Raw genomic sequence first — 20,214 nt, 5'->3', positions numbered from 1 at the left:
GGTTTGGAGATTCAGAGTTTTTGGTCATGCGGAAGTGCATAAGTTATGCACCCTCCTTATGCAGACTTCGGCAGAGAGAGAAAATGAAGAATTTGAAGTTATGCAAATGTGCATAAGTCATGCAAATGTGCATAAGTCATGCACTCTGCTTATGCAGGTTTCGAAAGATTTGAAATTTGACCAAATTAAGCTATGCGAGTTGCATAAGCTATGCACTCTTCTTATGCGATTTACAGAGGATGAAAATGGCAAGAATTGTGGTTATGCGAATTGCATAAGCTATGCGATTGCTTATGCACAATTCAACAAAATTAAGATTGCAATGGAACATGATTTGCAAGTGTGAAAAATACCCTAAAATGAAGAAATATAATTCTATGAAGCATAAATCATGAGAAATTTTCACCAAAAACACATCAATATATACAAAGTTCATCAAAATGCATCACACAAGCTTGTAGAAGATGGATCCTGCATAAAAGCATTTGTGACACATGCCATTTTGACTCAAATTCTGCAAATAAACATTTAGCACATTAAAACTCAATAAAATCTGCATAAAGTTGCATTTATCTACAAATGATGAAATGAACTCTCCAAGTTATGCCAAGAGAATGCAATATTGTCCACCTTGAATTCCACAACCCAAATAATCTCAAAATTACAAAGATAACCAACTTACTACCATATTAACATTAAAAGCACATATACTTAAAAGTTACACACCCAACCTCACCAAAAACACAAGCCATCTGCTGCAGATACCCTTTTTGCTGATTCCTTTTTTCCTCTGCATAAACCAGATAACAGCTCCTGCACAGGTTATGCAGTAAGAACTAATCAGTTTGTGGGAGAGTTTGAAGGACAAAATTTTCAAGTTAAGGGTCACTCCCAATGATTCACCAACCTTCCTCCATTGAAATACATCTACAAGGGATAAGATTCAACAATGTCAAAAATTGAATTTGGGAGATTTAAGATAAAAACAAAGGTAATGCAAATAAAAGTAAAATCAACAAAAGCAAAATAAAAAGAACTTGGGGTGCCTCCCAAGAGCGCTAATTATAGTCCTTAGCTAGACTCTTTTCATGTTTCATGGTGGCTGAAATTGGAATTTATTGCCTCTGTTTCCAATAGGTGCTTCAATGAATCTATACTTCATTTTCTTTCCATCACATGAGAAGATCCTTGTTGCTTTGTCTAAAAATCCGACCATTTCTTTCTTGACAACCTTTGGTGCATCTTTTTCTTTGAGAGATGGTTGCTTTACTTCACTTTTCTCCACTTGCTCAAATTGAAAGATTGGTGCCATAGGACAAGGTGGATTACTATTCAAATCTTGTGCAAATGCAGCCTCTTTTGGATTTTCATCATTGATACTCCCTTCATGGATAAGACAACTTTCAAGAGAAGCCTTCGGATAGCTCTTTCTAAAGTGCTCTTTTACTAACTCATCAACTATATCAATTCTCAAACAGAGTCTACATCTTCATGTTGCTTCTTCTTATCATTGCCAATGTTGAAGACTAAATGATCCTCTCAGGCTACGAGTAAGCTTTTCACCTTTCACGTCAATCAAAGCACCAGCTGTAGCTAGGAAAGGCCTCCCCAAAATGATTGGGATATTAGAATCCTCTTCCATGTCCAAGATGACAAAGTCAATAGGTATATAGAATTTCCCAACCTTCAGAGGCACATTCTCCAAAATCCCTTCAGGATACTTAATTGATCTGTCAGCTAACTGAAGAGAAATGTGGGTTGGCTTAAGATCTCCCATATTGAGCTTCTCATAAATGGAGAGGGGCATAAGGCTAACACTAGCCCCTAAATCACATAAAGCTTTTACAGAACATGATTCCCCAATGTGGCATGGAATTGAAAAACTCCCTGGATCCTTGAGCTTTGGAGGAAGTTTCCTTTGGAGGATATGCTTTGCATTCCTCGATTAAGGCTCTGATCTCATAATCTTCAAGTCTTCTTTTGTTTGAGAGAATTTCTTTCAAAAACTTAGCATAAGAAGGCATTTGGGAAAGAGCATCGATAAAGGGCACATTTATATATAGCTTCTTCAAAACCTCTAAGAACTTCCCAAATTGCTTATCAAGCTTGGCTTTTGAAATCTCTGTGGAAAGGGAAGGTGTGGCTTGTAAGGCTACGGAGGTATATATTTCTCTTCTTTCTCTCCAACCTCCTCTTTACCTTTTCTTGCACTCCCTTTTTCACTCTTTTGTTTTTCATCTCCCTCAAAATTTTCCTCATTTTCTCTCTTTTCAACTTTTTCACTCTTCTCATTATGCACTATTTTACCACTCCTCAGTGTGATGGCATGACATTGCTCCCTTGGATTTTCTGTTTGACTAGGAAGTTTCCCCATAGAATTGGTACTTGATGAGCATGCTTGTTGTGCAATCTGATTTTCCAGCATCCTATTGTGTGTTTGCATTTGTTCCAGCCTTGCTTTCATCTCTCTCAACTCTTCATCACGCTTAGTTTGATTAGCAAGAATTTGTTGTAATAAAGCCTCTGTGGTGGAACTTTGTTCTTGCTGTCTTGGTAAAGGTGCAGGATTTGCATTCTTTTGCTGAAAACTAGGTGGTGGTTGCCTAGGTTGCTGGTATTGATGCCCTTGTTGTTGTGGTGTAAAGTTTTGAGTTGAAGCTTGATTTTGCTGATTCTCCCATGAAAAATTGGGATGATTCCTCCAAGCATATGAAGGATAACCTACTCCATGACTCATTGTTCATGCATAAGTAACTTGTTGAGAACTTCGAGCATGATGATGAACGACTAGCATACTTAAATCCTCCATTTTCTTAGCAAGGACATTGGTGAGTGCATCAAATTTGGCATTGATCATGTTGAATGGATCAAGCTCATACATTCGACAACTTGCCTTTTTGAGTTGGAGTTGACCCTCTTGGACTACTCCATAGATGGTGTTCTTTTCTATTTTCTATAATAACTCATAATCTTCATCTTCATGTTTAATGATTAATTCCCCTCGGTTTGAGCATCAATGATTCCTCGATAGCGGGAGTAGCGTTTGTGTAAAAATTCTGGTTTATCATCCATTTGGGAATGGCATGATGTGGACATTGTCTCTCCAACTCCTTCCATCTCATCCATGACTCATAAAGAGTCTCATCTTCTCTTGGTCTAAAAGCAATCATTTGATTCCTCAACTCTTGAGTTTTCAGTGGAAAGTATTGGGCAAGAAATACATCGTGAGTGCTCCCAATTTGTAATTGAGTTGTGAGGTAAAGAATCAAGCCAATCAATGCTCTATCTTTCAAAGAGAATGGAAACAATTTTAGCCTTCTGCATCATCGATACTCTGGTTGCTTTTGCATGTCACAGATCATAACAAACTTCTTAAGATGAGTATGAGGATTTTACGAAGGATGACCTCGAATTGAGAATGCAATCATTTGTAGTACTCCAAAATCCATCTTATAACTATTTGCATCAATTCTTGGTCTTGCTATACTCTCTCTTAAATCATCAAAATGAAATCGTGATCCATCATACTTCCCTTAGGCACATTAGCATTTACAACTTCTTCACCATGAGCTGCATTTTCATTGTTTGATCATTTTCACCATTATCTGTGATTCCAACTCTTTCTTGACCATTTCATTTCAATTTCATTGCTCTCAATGCTTCTTTTCTTCTTCTAGTTTCTTTCTTGTTATCTCTACAAAACTTCTCAATTTCGGATTAAATAATAAGGATGTGTCACTTGTGCTTCTAGCTCTTCTTATAAAAGATTAAAAGTACCTAAAAAGAACAAACAAACACAAAATGAAAAGATAACAAAAATAAAACTATAAGCGACTAAAATAATCAAGAATTCAATCTTAAACAAACAACTCCGACAGCGGCGCCAAAAACTTGATGTGTCCCTACCGCAAGTGCAGATCGCATACAAGTAATATAGAAAGATATCGTTCCCACGAGTTGTGTTAATGATTGAATTTTTGATGTAAAATAAAATATGTTAAAATTGTATTTTAATCAAATTAATAAAAGAAATTTAGGAATTTGAAGCAGAAGGTATGAAAATGCAAAACTAAATTCAAATAATGACTAATTTAATAATTCGCAAAATAAAGAAGTTAATAATAACGAAAATTAATAAAATAAGATTAAACTAAACACTCAAAAGTAAAATTCCAACCAATAATTAATGAAAGACGATTAGGTTAAGGGTTCATATTTAAGTCATTTTGGGATTTTCCTAGCTAGCCCAATCCATGAAATTTATGGGTTTAAAGGAGATTAATTTTAAAATCCTTTGAAAAATTTGTCACTTGAGCCAAAGAGTGCCGTAATTAACTTAATCCTACTTTAGTTGATTTAAAATTAACGAAGACCCATTAGGTTCTTTAATCAATCTATTAAAACCCTCTTAACCCTTAGTCTATTTCTAGATCTAAGTTAATTAAGTCAATTTCTTGATTAACTATCACTTGGTTTTCTCCTTTGATTGCTTCAACCAAGGATTAAGAACATAACTTAATGGGGCCCTTCATTAAGCATGTGAATAAGCACACAAGAAATGGATTAAACCTCATAAATTCATTAAATTGGGACTAACCCAGTTCAAATCCACAAAAATAACTAAAATATTACATCCCTTACTCCAGAATCAAAATAAACTACTCACTATCCATAATGCTTACAAGATATATTGAGTTTAAATGGAAATAAAGCTTTAATCTAAGCTAAGAAATAAAAAAAACTCAACACTAGAAATGTAGGAAAAGGTAAGAAGAAAGAAATCCCAAATGCAGTTTGGAAATGGTGTGGAAAACTAAATATGACTCTTGGTGCCCTTGCTCTGCTCCTTTTCTTCCTTTCTTTCTTCCCCCTCTAAAATGGGAAAATGAGACTATTTATAGCATTTTTCGACATGGAGCCCTAAAATGGTGTGTTCTAGGAGGAATTATCTGAGGAATCTTACGACTCATTAATGAACTCTTTATGGGGTGCATAAGTGGGTGCATAAGTTATGCGATCCCTTATGCGATTTTAGTGATCTGAGTCACTTATGCAGCTGCATGACTTGGTGCATAGGTTATGCACAATTCCGTGAAGGTGCATAAGGGAGGCGAGAATATGCATAAGCTATCACGATCTCCTTATGCACATTTAATTTGGTTACAGGCAGTGATCTTTCTCCTTATGCAGATCTGCATAGCTTATGCGGCAAGTTATGCACAATTTGATCAATGCATATTTTCGGCTTGAAAACTTGTTTTTGACATCTTTGGCTGTAGAAGTCACTCCTCAATGGCAAAATTTCTCTTCATTCCTTCAAAAACACCATTTTCCTACAAAACAAAGTAAAATATACAAATTAAACCAAAAAAGACAATTATGGAAAACTAACTAATTAACTAATGAAATTAGCTAAAAATAAATAATAATAGAATAAAATAGCTATGAAATTAGACCTAAATGACTATGCAAAATGTATGCATCAATACTAACTAAAATCTTTTGACTTATCCTCTTTTACATTAGGTCTCCACAAGCAACCTACCTCGATTTACAATCTTCATGAGCTTTCTTGTATTCTTTTTAAGAGTTTCTTACGCTTCCCAGAGACCAAAAGCTCTAAGGAAAGCCTTCATTTTAATAGTCCAAACAAGATAGTTTTCTCCATTAAAAATAATAGGAATTGGATTGGAGATGTTTTTTCGAAGCCAATAGTCAAATTAGAGATATTTGAGGGTTTTTTTTTACCAATTTTTTCAAGGAGGTTAAGCATTCCCTCTCAAATGCACACACACAACTATAATTGTACAAAAAAACTAACAAATTAATTAATCCGACCAACTCTGTTTAATTCAAACCATATTTATTGATTTTATATATTTTTATATTGGTTATGGTTTGATATTATTGATAAATCAAATTTTTAGTTTGGGTTTTGGGTTGATATAGTAAAAGCTGAATCCAAACAATATATATATATATATATATATATATATATATATATATATATATATATATATATATATATATATATATATATATAAGAAATATCTAAAATAACTTTATTTTATTTTTATTTAGTTTTACTGAATAATACATCTTAAATTAATATTTTATTTTTTCAATCAATATATAATAATATGTATATGAAAAGATTTAACAAGAATTGAATTATAAAAATAAAAAATATTAAAATATGTAAAACCTGTCCAAACTGAACTCAACTTGTAATGTAAAAATCAAACATATTTAATTTTGTAATTTAATTTATTAATTTTGATTTGAATGCTATCAAAATTCACTTTTCAATTTAATTTAATAAAATATATTAAGTCTGCCCAAACTGACCCGTGCACCTCTACACACAACACATAACCTAAATATCAACATGGCCGTGATGCCATATTTCTTTTTCGATTGGGCCCTAAGAGTGTGGACTTATGCTCTCATTATTCTCCATGTGGGCTTCTTAATTGGGCTTTGATTATGGACCTCAACTGCTTGTCAAGCCATTTTTACTTGCTGGGCTATCACAATTTAAGCCTCTCAATTTTTGTTTCCCAACATGTGGGATTTCAACCCACTTTTCCAACAACTTTTTGGTTCGCAAAGGTAAGCAATTGATTCACTGCAATTCATGAATCGTATCAATTTGGTTTACAGTACATTAAAAAACTCAGTATAATCTCCAAGTTTAAAACACCAAATCAAATCATTTTTTTAATTTTTATTTTAATATTTTTATGATTTATACAATTTTTTATAAGATTAGTATTAATAAAAAGAAAGTCTAAAAATTAAATTTTTTTATCAATTAAATTTAAAATATAATAACATCCTAAATATAATAGAGCTTTAACTGAAATTTAATAATTTAATAGGCTATGTAACCTTGGGCTTCATGAATTGTTTTAACTGGCCTTATATTTAGGTTTAAATCTCACCAAACCCATGACATTTGGCATTTAATAAAAAGTCAAAGATTTTTATACATGCAGATGAGGAAGACATTCTTAATCTACTTGAAGTCCCGCCCACAGTTAGCAAAAGAGTCCTCCGAGGACGGAGAAAGCTATCGACACTTCTTCTTCCTCTTATCTTTTTCTTCTTCTTAGCATTTTCTCCTCCTTGAATTTCTACTTTCTTTTTTGTAATTTTTTTTTTTTTTTTTAGCTTTTGGATCTGCTCATTTTGACAATTTGGGTTGCGTACCCTTGCAAACCATAATCATCAAATATCTAGCAAATTGGGACAGACGAACTGCAGAACTCATGAGAGTCCGGTTCATTTTATTTTTTGGGATTTGATTTGATTTTAATTTTAAAAATTTTAATTATTTTAGTTTAGTTCTACTTTAGAGTAAAAAAACTGATTAAACCGAACCTAATTGAAATTAACTTAAAATGCTACCTTTTTAGTTTTGGGGGTCAAAAATGTTTTAGTTTTAGTTTTAGTTTTTTACGACATATCCCTCCATTCTCTTAGCTAGGGATGCGCAGTTTTCAGTGTGAATCGAAAAACCAAACCGAACTCCATTCAATCGGTTTGGTTTTTTAGTTTTATCGGTTTGGTTAGATTTGAAATTTTGAACATATTCAGTTTTTTATTTGGTTTGATTTTTTATCTGTTAAAACCGATTAAACCAAATAGTAAAATGACCCAAATAAATTTTCAGCCCAAGATGCATAAGCTTTAAGACCCAAGATGCATAAGCCTTAAGGCACAAGATGCATAACTCGGCCCAAGATGCAAAAAAAAAATAAAAATTTTAATAGTTTTTATTTAATGCAACAGAACCGAACCGAATCGATATTTTTCAGTTTGATTTAGTTCGGTTCTTCTTAGGTGTTTGGTTCGATTGATTTGTTTTATATTTTTAAGCGATTCTATTTTTTGATTTTTGGTATTCGATTCGGTTCGGAACCGAACCGACATAATGCTCTCCCCTACTCTCAGCCTCTCACTCTCACAAGTTTGTTCAGACCATTCCCTCTTGCATTGCATGACACTTGTCTTCTCTCATTGCACTCACTCTTCTCTTCTCTCATTGCCCTCACTCTTCTCTTCTATGAGACTACCATGGTACCAACCTTCTCATCTCTCCTCCATTGCGTTGTCCATCCTCGCCTGACCTCTGCGGCTTTGCCTCCTCCTCATCACTCGGTGTGGGTGTGGCCATCCTCGTCCTCTTCTTGCACCAGTGGCCCCAATCTTTATTCAGCCAGTCCACTCTTCTTCTTTTGTCAATTGGTTCTTTAGTCTCACTTTTTCAATTTTCAGATAATGTTTGTACATATACATGTTATTGCTTGGTTTGTAATTTGTATAATTTTGTAAAATGTGCGTGGGGTTCTTGATTGTTGATGATTTAATTGAAATTGATTTAGGGCTTGTGCAATTTTTGCTTTCAATTAATTTTTAATTTAGGGTTTGTGCAATTTCAACAGTAAAAGGAATTTTAATTTAGGGTTTGCTCAATTTTTGCTTGTAATTGAGTTTTCATTTGCAGCAATACAATGAATTACAGAGTAATTACTATTATGTGTTTTCATTTGCTGCAATTTTTTGCTTGCAATTGAGTTTTAAATGAAATTGCATCTACTGTAATTTGTGCAGACCCTCTAAGCTTAAACCGATTGATTTAAACCAATCATAATTCAATTTAATTCAGTTTTGTCTGTATTTTAATTTGATTCAATTTATAATATTTATAAATTTAATTCATTTAATTTTAACGATTTAATTCGATTCAATTTTAATTGAATCCTCACCCTAGTTTGTCCAGACACAGCAAGGGATATTATCGAGAATGCCTCTAAGGTTGTGGTTATTGGTGGTGGTTATTGATGATCATGCGTCTAATCAATTCCCTGCATCATTATAGGCATCAAACGAAACTGATGTTGTAGTTAGTAGAACTTATCATCATGTGTCTTTAGGAGGGAAATGATAGCATATGGAAATTCTGCATCTTCTAGGAGATCCAAACTCAAGGATTGTCCTCATATCTTACCGAATACCTTCTAACCTTGAGCTCAAAACACTTATTTTTATGTTCTTTATTAGATTTATGATTCAAAATTTTAATAAAATTTAAAATAAGATAAATATTTCTTAATGAAATGAAGTTTTATAAAATTTTTATTTTAGTATTATTCTTAAATTGAGTATAAATCTAATTAAATTATAATTGAGAGAATTAATATTATTTACTAAAAAAGTTAGCTAGATTTTAATTTATGAAGTGAGATTGTCGCCCATTATTAAGAGGGCTTTAACAATTATTGAAAATTTAGCTTTATCCATTGATAAAAAGTTCTTGTCCATTGGTCAAGGCTCTTGCCTATTAGTGAGAGGGCTCTTGCTCATGTTGAATTCAAGAGGAATGAATTATTATCCATTGGACGTAGAATTCAAGAGGAATTAATTCTTATCTTTGTCCATATAATTGAAAACACTCTTTACGATATAATAGTTAAAGTAGTAAATATATTGGGTTGTGTTAGAGGAGAATAGAATGAGTAACTAATATATTTACTATGAGTAGTTATATAGTGAGAATTCTCTTCACTGTAATTGGATTAATGAGTATTATAGTTTTGAGCTTGTAATTTATTAATTAATTTATGCTCTCCACCCACTCTCACATACACATTCAGTGGTATTGTTCAATTGTGATTACATCACTTCTTTGCTGCATAATTAATTTATATACTATAAATATGTCTTCTGCCGTGTATGAAATCTATCTAAAGCTCCTCATGATTTTTTTTTTTTTTAACCAGGCTTCTTATTTTTCAATTTAACCATCAGTGAGGACCTCTTAACACAGGCTAAGCATTCCCTTCTCATATCTTTCTTATATTAAATAATTGTATATCACTTCTAACAAACTACATTACTCATTTTACTAATTCTGGAATTCCAAGCTGGTTGGATATCTTTGTTTGTGGAGATCAAATAATTCCATTCAGAAAGCTGAGTTGCAGTGGCAGAGCTAAGCATTACATTATGAGAGACCATATGTAAGAATTACAAATATAATATATTTATATATGTGTGAGTGTGCATATTTGTAAAAAAAAATTATTGATTATATAGCATATAATTTATATTAAATTAATTTTTTTAAAATTAATAAATATGTAATTATCAATTAACTAAAAATATATAAAAATAAAGAATGTTAATTTGAATTCTTTTTCTTATAGATATAATAATCTTATTAATAAAATCTAAAAAAAATAAAACATTCTTTATAATTTAAATGAAAATTTTAATAAAATTAATAAAAAGTAATTATGTGACTAATATAAGCTAATAATAGAAAAAAATATTATAATAGTACAATAATTTTAATAAAATATGTTACATTATAATTGATTATTTATAATATTAAATAATTAAATATATTTTTTAACTCTATTTATTTATAAATTAAAAAATATTCTTAAATAAAAAAAATAGAAATAAAGCATTTTTTAGAGAGAAAAAAAAAAAATTAGTGAGAGCTATTGGGGATTAGGGGCCTATGATCCCTTAGGCCCCAATATAGCTTCGCCCTGCTGAGTTGCTGTTATAGTCCACTTAGTTTTAGTATTGGGTTTTGTATTATTTGTACTCACTGTGGTGAGATGAGGTGATTTTTTATCATTTATATTTTCTATTCTTGAGATGCAGATATTTATCTTTGCATTGAGGTTGAGCAAATTTGCTAAGTTTTGTAGTACAAGGCTTGTTAACCTGCTGCTTTGAGTGCATTTAATCTGCTGTTAAATATATTAGTCAGAGTGTGATAAAGTTAATTTTAATATTAAAATATTTTAATCATAAGAATTTCAAAATACTTCAATAGTTTTTTAAAGAAAATTAAAATAATATTTTTTTTTCAAAAGGTATATTTAAACCACAATTACAAATAGATTCTTACAATCTTATTAAAATACTTCTACAGTTTGTGAGAGGCTATTAAAACATGAGATGATCATTCGGTATTTTTATTCTTTTCAATCTTTGTAGATGGAAACATGTCCATCGAGAGTGTTTCAGCCCTTAATAGGTTGACTCAATATGAGCAGTATTAATCTTAATCCAATGAAATGGGAATACTTATGCAATATGTAAAAAAAAAAAAAAAAAAAAAAAATCTTCATTAATTTCATTATTAAGTATTATTTTTTGTTTAATTTAAAATTAATTAAAACCAAAAACTATATTTTGTATTTAAAAGTTTATTTACTTTTAAAATTTTACTATAAAATAATGAAATTTCTCAAGACAAAATAACATAATTATTTTTGTGATAAATTGATAAGCTTTTAGTTATTTATATAAGGAAACATATATTTAATAGCATTAACAATAATATAATCTTTTTTTTATAATTTTTAAGGCATTAAATTTCATTGAGTTTAATTATATAAAAATGTTATATTTTTAATTATTTAATACTATTTTATTTACTATATATATATAGAGAGAGAGAGAGAGAGAGAGAGATTCACCACTAAGTGAGACGTGGTTCCTTGTAAAACAAGTTGAAGTTTCGAAAAAGGTTAATTTTGTGACTTATAGTAGGGTTTTTTGTGACTTATAGTAGGGTTTTTCCGTAGTTATATTCCATCAATGATTAATCTTTGGTCAAGTAGAACGCAACTTCTACTTCAGCAGCAAGCTGAGGAATTCCCTCTTCAAGGGAAGGGCCTTCCTTGTAACTTTTTCCTCTCTAATGTGATTTTCAATGTCATTTCCACTAATCTTTGGCCGCGTCAAGAAGAAGTCCTACTGGTGGTGATGTGTTCTCAAAGCACTGGCCCTTTTTGTTGTGAGGCTGTGGTCTCTGCAGCAGTAGAAATCTCTTCTCGTCAATGGGAAACCTTGTGGGGCAGGAGGCTCTGATTAACGAGGAATCTAAGTAGATATACATAGCAAAATTAAGAAACGATGAAACTCACTGTGAGCTTTCATACTGTTAAATCTCCATTGGCTTGGGGACAAAAAAAAGTCGAGATACGCTTTCTGCATTTCTTCCAAAGCTATAGCTTGTTGACATGTGTCAACCATGGGAGTTTAGGTCTTCAGCCTATCAGATAACTCCATCTGGTCCAACAGATGATGCCCACGTAAGCATTCATACATCATTAACCGTCATTCTCTTTGTTTTCTTGGAGCGTGCTGTTTTTCCAAGATGGTTGACTACAAATGACAAGCAACAGTCCCTGTGTGTGGATTTATATTAATAGCACTCAATAGAGCTTTGGCTTTGTGTCATTGCAGTGAATGCTCATCGGACTCTGCAACTATTAGGTAAGAAGAGTCCTCCCCTTTCCTAATGCTACACATTTCTTTTAATTCCTCTGTTGCTCTCTGCATCACTCCATGGCCCAAATTTCCATAGTTCATACATGGCTAGGTCTTATATTTTTCTTAGATTTTTCTCGTGGGTATTGGGTATTATTTAGTTTCTGGGAGCTTTCATAAAGCGTGCATTTAAAGCTATTTATTAACTTGGTACTACATGTGAAACTGCAGTTAAAATTGATTGAACACAGAATGTCCAAGACGATCAGTCTCTATGGATTTCCTTACGTTGAGGATCCGAAAGACATAAAAGACTTTCTGGAGGAATATACAGGAGAAGGAACCGTTTATGCTGTTTATGTTGCACTACCCAAAAGTTCAAGTTTAAGAACATATGCTAAAGTTCAATTCACTGGCATAGAAGCTGCTGAAATCATCAAATCATTAGCTGATTATTACCTGGGGTATGGCAATTCTTATCTGAAAGCTCGGGACGCCGACCATGACATTGTTCCAATGCCAAGGAACTTTGTGCAACGTATAGATAAAATTACATTAAACTTTGGATGCCAAATTTCCAAAGAAATATTCTCTCTTCTGTGGAAACAGGAAAATGTTTCGGTTAAATTTGGGTTTAGACTCAGAAAATTCTACTTCTTGTTCTCTTTTCTTTCCATTGATTACAAGCTTGAGCTTTCCTATGAGAATATCTGGCAGGTTGATCTACATCGTCCTCGTGGTGGAACCAAAAAATTCCTTGTCATTCAGGTTTGTCAATTTAACTTCTGAGACCTCATACGTCATACTATCTGTACAAAATTCAATGGTGCTCCTAACATCTTCTCCTCCTTTGTCCTTTGACAGTTATATGGTGCTCCCAAGATTTATCAGAAAGACACACCTGCTCGAAGCTATTTTAGGGAAGCTACTGATGACAAGTGGGTCAGGGAAGTTGATTTTACTCCATCCTGCTGCATTGGGCAGTCCTCTGCTTTGTGCTTGGAGCTTCCACTCGACGGTCAGCTTCCAAATTTTCAGGAAAATTTTGTATACTACAAAGAAAATGAAAGCCAATTCGATCTGGTGACAGGTTCAGCTTTCTCTTGCAACTCAGATCTTGTCCCCATTGTGAGTTCACCCCACGGATTCCACTTGCCATATGAAATCTTGTTTAAAGTTAATTGTTTAGTCCAGCATGGCTGTCTTCCTGGGCCTGCACTTGATGCCAATTTCTTTCGGTTGGTTGATCCAGACAGAGTAGAAATTGCATACATAGAAAATGCTCTCGAGAAACTGCGCCATTTGAATGAGTGTTGCTTCGACCCTGTAAGCTGGCTCCGTGATCAGTACACGAAATACATTACTTCTGGCAGGCTTCCAGAACCACCTGCTGTAGCTTTAGATGACGGATTGGTATACGTCCACAGGGTTCAAATAACCCCTGCTAAAGTATATTTCTGTGGTCCTGAAGTGAACCTCTCCAATCGCGTTTTGCGCAATTATCCCGATGATATCAAGAATTTTCTTCGCATTTCATTTGTTGATGAGGATCTAGATAGACTTTATTCAACAAATTTATCTCCTAGAACATCGTCTGTCAATGAGGAAAGGAGAACAAAAATTTATGAAAGGATACTGTCAATACTGAGAAATGGTATTGTCATTGGAGAGAAGAAATTCGAGTTTCTCGGCTTTTCACAGAGTCAATTACGAGAAAATTCTGTATGGATGTTTGCTTCTAGGCCAGGGCTTACTGCAGAAGACATCAGAAAGTGGATGGGAGATTTTCGTGAAATAAAGAATGTGGCTAAGTATGCTGCTAGGCTTGGCCAATCTTTCAGTTCCTCAAGGAAACATTCAATGTTTATAGGCATGAAATTGAAATTATTCCTGATATAGAAGTTAACAGTGATGGAATCAACTATGTTTTCTCCGATGGAATTGGAAAAATTTCTTCAGAATTGGCTCATAGCATAGCCCAAAAACTTGGCTTCAGAAACTATACTCCATCAGCTTTTCAGATTAGATATGGTGGTTATAAGGGTGTTGTAGCTGTTGATCCAACCTCACCAAAGAAATTGTCACTGAGGAAGAGTATGTCCAAGTACAAATCCAACAACACTAGCCTAGATGTTCTAGGATGGAGCAAGTATCAAGGTTGTTTCCTTAATCGTGAAGTGATCACTCTTTTGTCTACTCTTTGGGTTAGGGATCGTGTTTTCGAAAGCAAGCAAGAGGAGGCTGTAGCCCAACTTGATGCTATTTTGACAGATCCACTACAGGCACAGGAGGCACGTGAGATGATGGCCCCGGGCGAAAACACCAACATTCTCAAGGAAATGTTGTTGTGTGGTTACAAGCCAAGCACAGAGCCATTTCTTTCAATGATGCTGCGAACATTCCGTGCCGCGAAATTGTTTGATTTGAGGACCAAAACAAGGATATTTCTTCCAAAAGGCAGAGCAATGATGGGATGTCTGGATGAAACTGGGACGCTGGAATATGGTCAAGTATTTGTGCAGTATTCTTGTGCTAGGAATAGGCAGTTCTTCAGCTGCAATGAAACACATGAACAAAATCAGATCTTGCAGGGAAGGTTGTTGTCGCTAAAAATCCATGTCTACATCCTGGAGATGTTGGTGTCTTGAAGGCTGTGGATGTGCCTGCTTTACACCACATGGTGGATTGCATTGTTTTTCCACAGAAAGGAAAAAGGTAAATTTTCTCGAGATAAAGGTTGCATTATGTATAATCTCGGATAAGAGTTCTATTATGTATAATCTGTCATACTCTGTTTATCCAAAATTAATTGCTGAAATCTAGTTCACATCTTTGATTAGACCTCATACAAATGAATGCTCGGGAAGTGATCTCGCGGAGATGTCTACGCCGTTTGTTGGGACCACGATCTCATTCCTCCTCGGTGGTATCCACCCACGGATTATCTGGCCAAAAGTATGATTCTAGATCATGATGTTACAATTGAGGTAATTATTTCTTCAATGAACACTGTTAGAATGTTAAGATACATGTATCTCTTTTATTTCCTTTTTCCCCTTTGTTTTCAACATGTTTATATCTTTGTCTGAAGTCAGGAGTACTTTGCGGACTACATACTTAACGGCGACTTAGGAATCATTTGCCATGCCCACATTGTGTTTGCGGATAAGGAGCCTTTCGGGGCAATGAGTAAAGAATGTATTGAACTTGCTAAGCTCTCATCAATTGCAGTTGATTTCCCAAGGCGGTGTGCGGCCAAAATTCCACCACATCTTCGTGTGAAAGAGTATCGGACTTCATGGAAAAACACGATAAACGAAATATGAATCGCGGTAGCGTCATTGGGAAGCTTTTATTGTAAAGGACATCGCACCTAGCACTAGCCTGTAAGATCCTTCACAGGAAGTGGCAAGCGATGTTATGATCGACATGGAAGTAGAAGGGTATATGAATTATATAGGCGATGCATTCTACTACAAAAGTCAATATGACAACAAGTTGGGAATATGATGGATTATTATGGGATAATTACAGAGGCTGAAATAATCAGTGGGTGGATCATAAAAACATGGAAGTCATTCGACAAGAAAAGGGATTTCGATGCGATTATGTTTTCTGTAAGGTCATTGAGGAATCAAGCAAAAGCCTGGTTCAATGAGACAGAAAGTGATGATTTATATGCGAAAGCATCGACAGTACCATGTGACATACCATCCAAATTATTGGGGTAGGTGTAATGAAGGGTTGGATAGAGATCATTTCCTGAGTTTTCCTTGGTGTGTCCACGACAAGCTTATTGAGATCAAGAAAGGCAAAGCAAGTGATGTTAGCAGTAGTATTTCTTCACGTTTGTCATCATTGGCAAGAGAGTTCAGCAACTCGGTGTCATTGAATCTGCACTTAGGGACTGAGGACTAGATGGGATCTTTAGACTCTTTCTGTCAATCTGCTCTAAATTAAGAAGCATAGAATTAGAATCACCTAAGTATGTGATTTTTTTTTTTGTAAGATAGAACTTGTTATTATAGCGTCCAAGTGTGTGCTATTTACTTAATGATTGTAAGGTATTAATAATGGTGTGATTGGATTGAAAATTGAGTTCTTTGTTTATCCAATTATTTGTTTTATATGTTTATGGGAGATTCTTAAAGTATATTTAATTGAATTTATGCTTAGAAACTCAATATTTTTTTCTTTTTTTTTATTTCTTGATAAAATTTTTTTATTTAAATTTAATTTATTGTAAACTTAAAAAATAAAATATATAATAAAATATTTTATGTATTTTAAATTCATCACCAGATTTAAATAAAAATTTCCGATCTCACATTAATTTTAGCTGAAGTGATGTAGACCGGATAACTCCAGCAACTGCGCAACGAGGAAGTTAATGATTTTAGTAAAGATCGTGCAGACCGGATAACTTCGACAACTACGTCCCGACGAAGTAGATATGGGACCCACTTATTATTGTGAGGAGGTCATTTTCCACAAGCAGACGCGGGGACCATATCTTAATGCAATGTGGGATATTTAACTTTTACGCCAAAATTTCTTCACTGCCATAAAAATATTCTCTCCTGAATGTGAAAAATTTTAGAATTTGTATGTGCAATAGTTTTATATAAATTATATTATAATAATAATAATAATAAAATAATAAAATTATATAAAAATATATATTTTTTTCATAAATACTCCATCGTATAATAAATTTTCGAAATCAACTAGATTGTCTAATTCTCCGTGACCTTAATGCACAAATTAAATTTAAAAATGTGACCAAACTTAATAATTCTAGATAATACTATTCCATATAGATTATTCAAGTTTAATTCAATTTTTTATTTATTATTTTAAAATTCAACTTAAATTTGTTTACTGTTTCAAATACCTCACAAATTTTGGGATTTGAAAAAACAAAAATGCTTTATTGATCAATTTTTTATATGGATAAAAATTACTATTATAATCTAAATAATTTACCATGACTTTTAATTAAAGCTATTGTTTAGCCCAAATTATCCTATGTCGTCTGTTCTTCTTCATCATTGAGCTAAAAGTCACTTCTTAAAATGTCATCTAAATTTCAGTTAGCCACATTAATAGATTCTTCATCTTTTTGTTCCAAAAAAAACAAAAAAGAAACTTGTTCTCTAATTTATTAACATAATGAACTAAATCAAATTCTTTATTTGTAATATTATTAAGAGGTAGTAAATTTTAATGGAAAAATAAATATCGTACAGGTGAGGATTTGGAAAAATTATAAAAGGTAATTTTATGTAGACATTTAATAAATAATATTTTAATATATATTTACTTCACCTATTTTTGTTTATTTAGATTTTTTTTATTTAAAATTATCTATTAAATTTTAAAAAATAAATATTATCAATTATTTTCTTCAACTTTATCATTCATCTCTGTCACGTATAATAAATATTTATAAAGTTTTTTAAAATTAGTCTAATTATATCTATCTTAATTGCATCAACTATTTATCGCGTTGAGATTTAATTCTTTAATTTTCCAAAATCTATTGATGGCGATGGCAGTACATATTCTCTTAATTAAATGCAAGCATTAGTGGTGGCAAATATTAATGGGGAGAGAAAATTCATTATAAGGTTGATCCAGTTTTCTTTGTCTTTCAGTTTTCGTGTGTTTTCTCCGGTTTGGTTTTGGGTTCCTTCCCTTTCTCGATTTGGAATGTAAAGTTTTTTACTTTTTGGTGTTTAGGTAGAAGATCTTGGCTTTTCAAGGTGAGGGTGGTTTTAAAGAAGATCTGGTGCTATAGGAGTTGGAGATTGAAGTTCAGCTTCAGTTTGCTCTCTAGGTTCATCTTGTCCTTCACTCGGTGGGAAGTCTTCGATGCTGGAAGAAAAGCCTTTGGAGGTGTCTAGCGCGGACTTTAAAGCGTGGTTGCCACCTTCCCATGGCTATATCGAGACTGAAAATGCCATGGCCCTATCTCTCTCTTTCCCTAAGTTGTTGGCTGTGAGCTCGATCTCGTTTTCTCTCTAGAAGTGTTAGACATGGCCGGCTGCTCTTTCTTGGCTTTGGATGGTTTACTCTGTTCTGCTTGGCTTCTGTGGAAGAGTTTTCCATTCTTGGCTTCCAGTTGGTATTTTGGTCCTGCATTTATAATGGTAGAATAGTAGGGTTTGGCTACTTAGGATTATGGGCCTAAATGTGGGGTTTGCTCTTTGCGTAGGGGACTTCCTTTATATTCAGACCATGGTCTTCGTCCATGTAGTTTGGCCTTTGGGATTTTATGCAATGGATTTTACATTTCAAACGAAAAAATAAAAATAAAAATAAATTAGAGTAATTAAGTAAAATAAAGAATAATTTAATTAATTATTAATACATTTTTATAAAAAAGTTTCATAAAAATATATTTTTTTTCTTCTTATGGCTTAATAATTTATTTTTTTAACAATAATTTAAATTATATTATTTATATGTTTGTTATTATTTTCTTTTAATTTACGATTCCATGAAATTGATGATTTGGGAATCGGGGTGCAAAATTGGCCAATATAAATCTATGCATTTGCGACGTGGCTCATTTATTTGATAATTACCATAATGCTATTGTTAGTCACAATCACAAGGATAAATACTATTTAATTTAAATTGAATAGATTGAATTAAATTATCTTAATTTAGTAATTTAATTTAATTTTTAAGATAATTTAATTTAATTTTATATTTTAAAATTTTTAATTATTTTAATTCGATTCGATTTTAAAGAAAAAAATTTATTAAATCCAATTAAATCGAATTATTTTATTAATTTTTATTAATTTATTTTTATAAAAAATTTATGAATTATATGTAATTATATATATATAAATTATTTAATTTCATTAATTAATAATTATTATATTTAAATTAAAGTTAAAATTATATTAAATAATTTAAAAATTAAATTTAAATTAAAAAATTCATCAAAACTCATAATTAATAAGTTCAAACTGAATTAAAATAAAATAATTTAATTCAATTTAATTTTTCATCTATTATAATTATAATTTGATTTAATTTTTAAAATATAATAATTTAATTAATTTAATTTTAACCTTGACAATATACGAATTCAGATGCTGGCATATCTATTTTAAGTTTGGTTTTCCAATTGGAAACGAGAGCCAAATTTCCATCAGACGACATCACACGTCAGCAAATGATGTGTGCTGCGATGGAGGGAATTGTCGCCGATCTTTGTATTAAAAAAGAAATAAAAAAATTGACTTGATTCATAGCCATTGCAGGAGACCAAAGCAAAGAGGGACTACTGAGAGTTGGGACTTGAGAGTGTTTCTGTTTTTCTCTTCTTTCTTGGAAAAATAATCCACAACTGAGGACTGAGGAGCTTTGGCTTTGGTCTTTCTTTCTCTGTATCTGGTGAGAACCTCTCAAATCTGGACGTTCGACCCAGTCGATTCTTTGATCATTTCCTTTCTTTGCGGTTTCTTTGTGTGATTTGGAGAATCAAGAATGTGATACTATCTATGAAAGAATACCATTCTTGATGCAAAATTTCATTATTACTTGTTAAATTTCATCACTTTATTCAGTTATCTATGAAAGAATGTGACACTTGCTACTTGCTTATATATGTATATGAAAGGCCAACTTGTTAGTTGTACAAAGCATGTTCTTGGGCGCCTGCCACAAAGTTTAAGCTTTTAGATTAAGTGGTTCTTCGGCCCTTAATCTTTTAGCTAGTAAGTTCTTGATGATAGAGTGGTTACATATATTTCTGATTGGTTTTCCTTAATTATTTCAAAGAAGTATCATCTTTGTTCAACGAAAGCCACAGATACTACCTTTTAAAGTACAATGCTTGGCTTCTGAGTCATTGTTCTTATGTTCAATGAAATGTTATTGTTTCTGTTGATTCCG

At 32.6% G+C, this 20,214-nt stretch overlaps 1 non-coding gene and 1 pseudogene across 1 annotated transcript; both read left to right on the top strand.

The window, feature by feature from the left end:
* Nucleotides 1–3,078: 3,078 nt before the first annotated feature.
* Nucleotides 3,079–3,186, top strand: LOC131176192 (small nucleolar RNA R71). The gene has a single exon (XR_009146317.1). It is a non-coding gene; the product is annotated as a small nucleolar RNA R71 (small nucleolar RNA).
* Nucleotides 3,187–12,167: 8,981 nt separating this feature from the next.
* On the top strand, nucleotides 12,168–16,398 carry LOC131176066 (RNA-dependent RNA polymerase 1-like; annotated as a pseudogene).
* The last annotated feature ends 3,816 nt before the right edge of the window (nucleotides 16,399–20,214 follow it).

Source organism: Hevea brasiliensis, chromosome 18 (assembly GCF_030052815.1).
Source record: "Hevea brasiliensis isolate MT/VB/25A 57/8 chromosome 18, ASM3005281v1, whole genome shotgun sequence".
Classification (NCBI taxonomy): domain Eukaryota; kingdom Viridiplantae; phylum Streptophyta; class Magnoliopsida; order Malpighiales; family Euphorbiaceae; genus Hevea; species Hevea brasiliensis.
The sequence above is the reverse complement of the archived record's forward strand: the minus strand, read 5'-3'. Positions and strand labels throughout refer to the sequence as shown.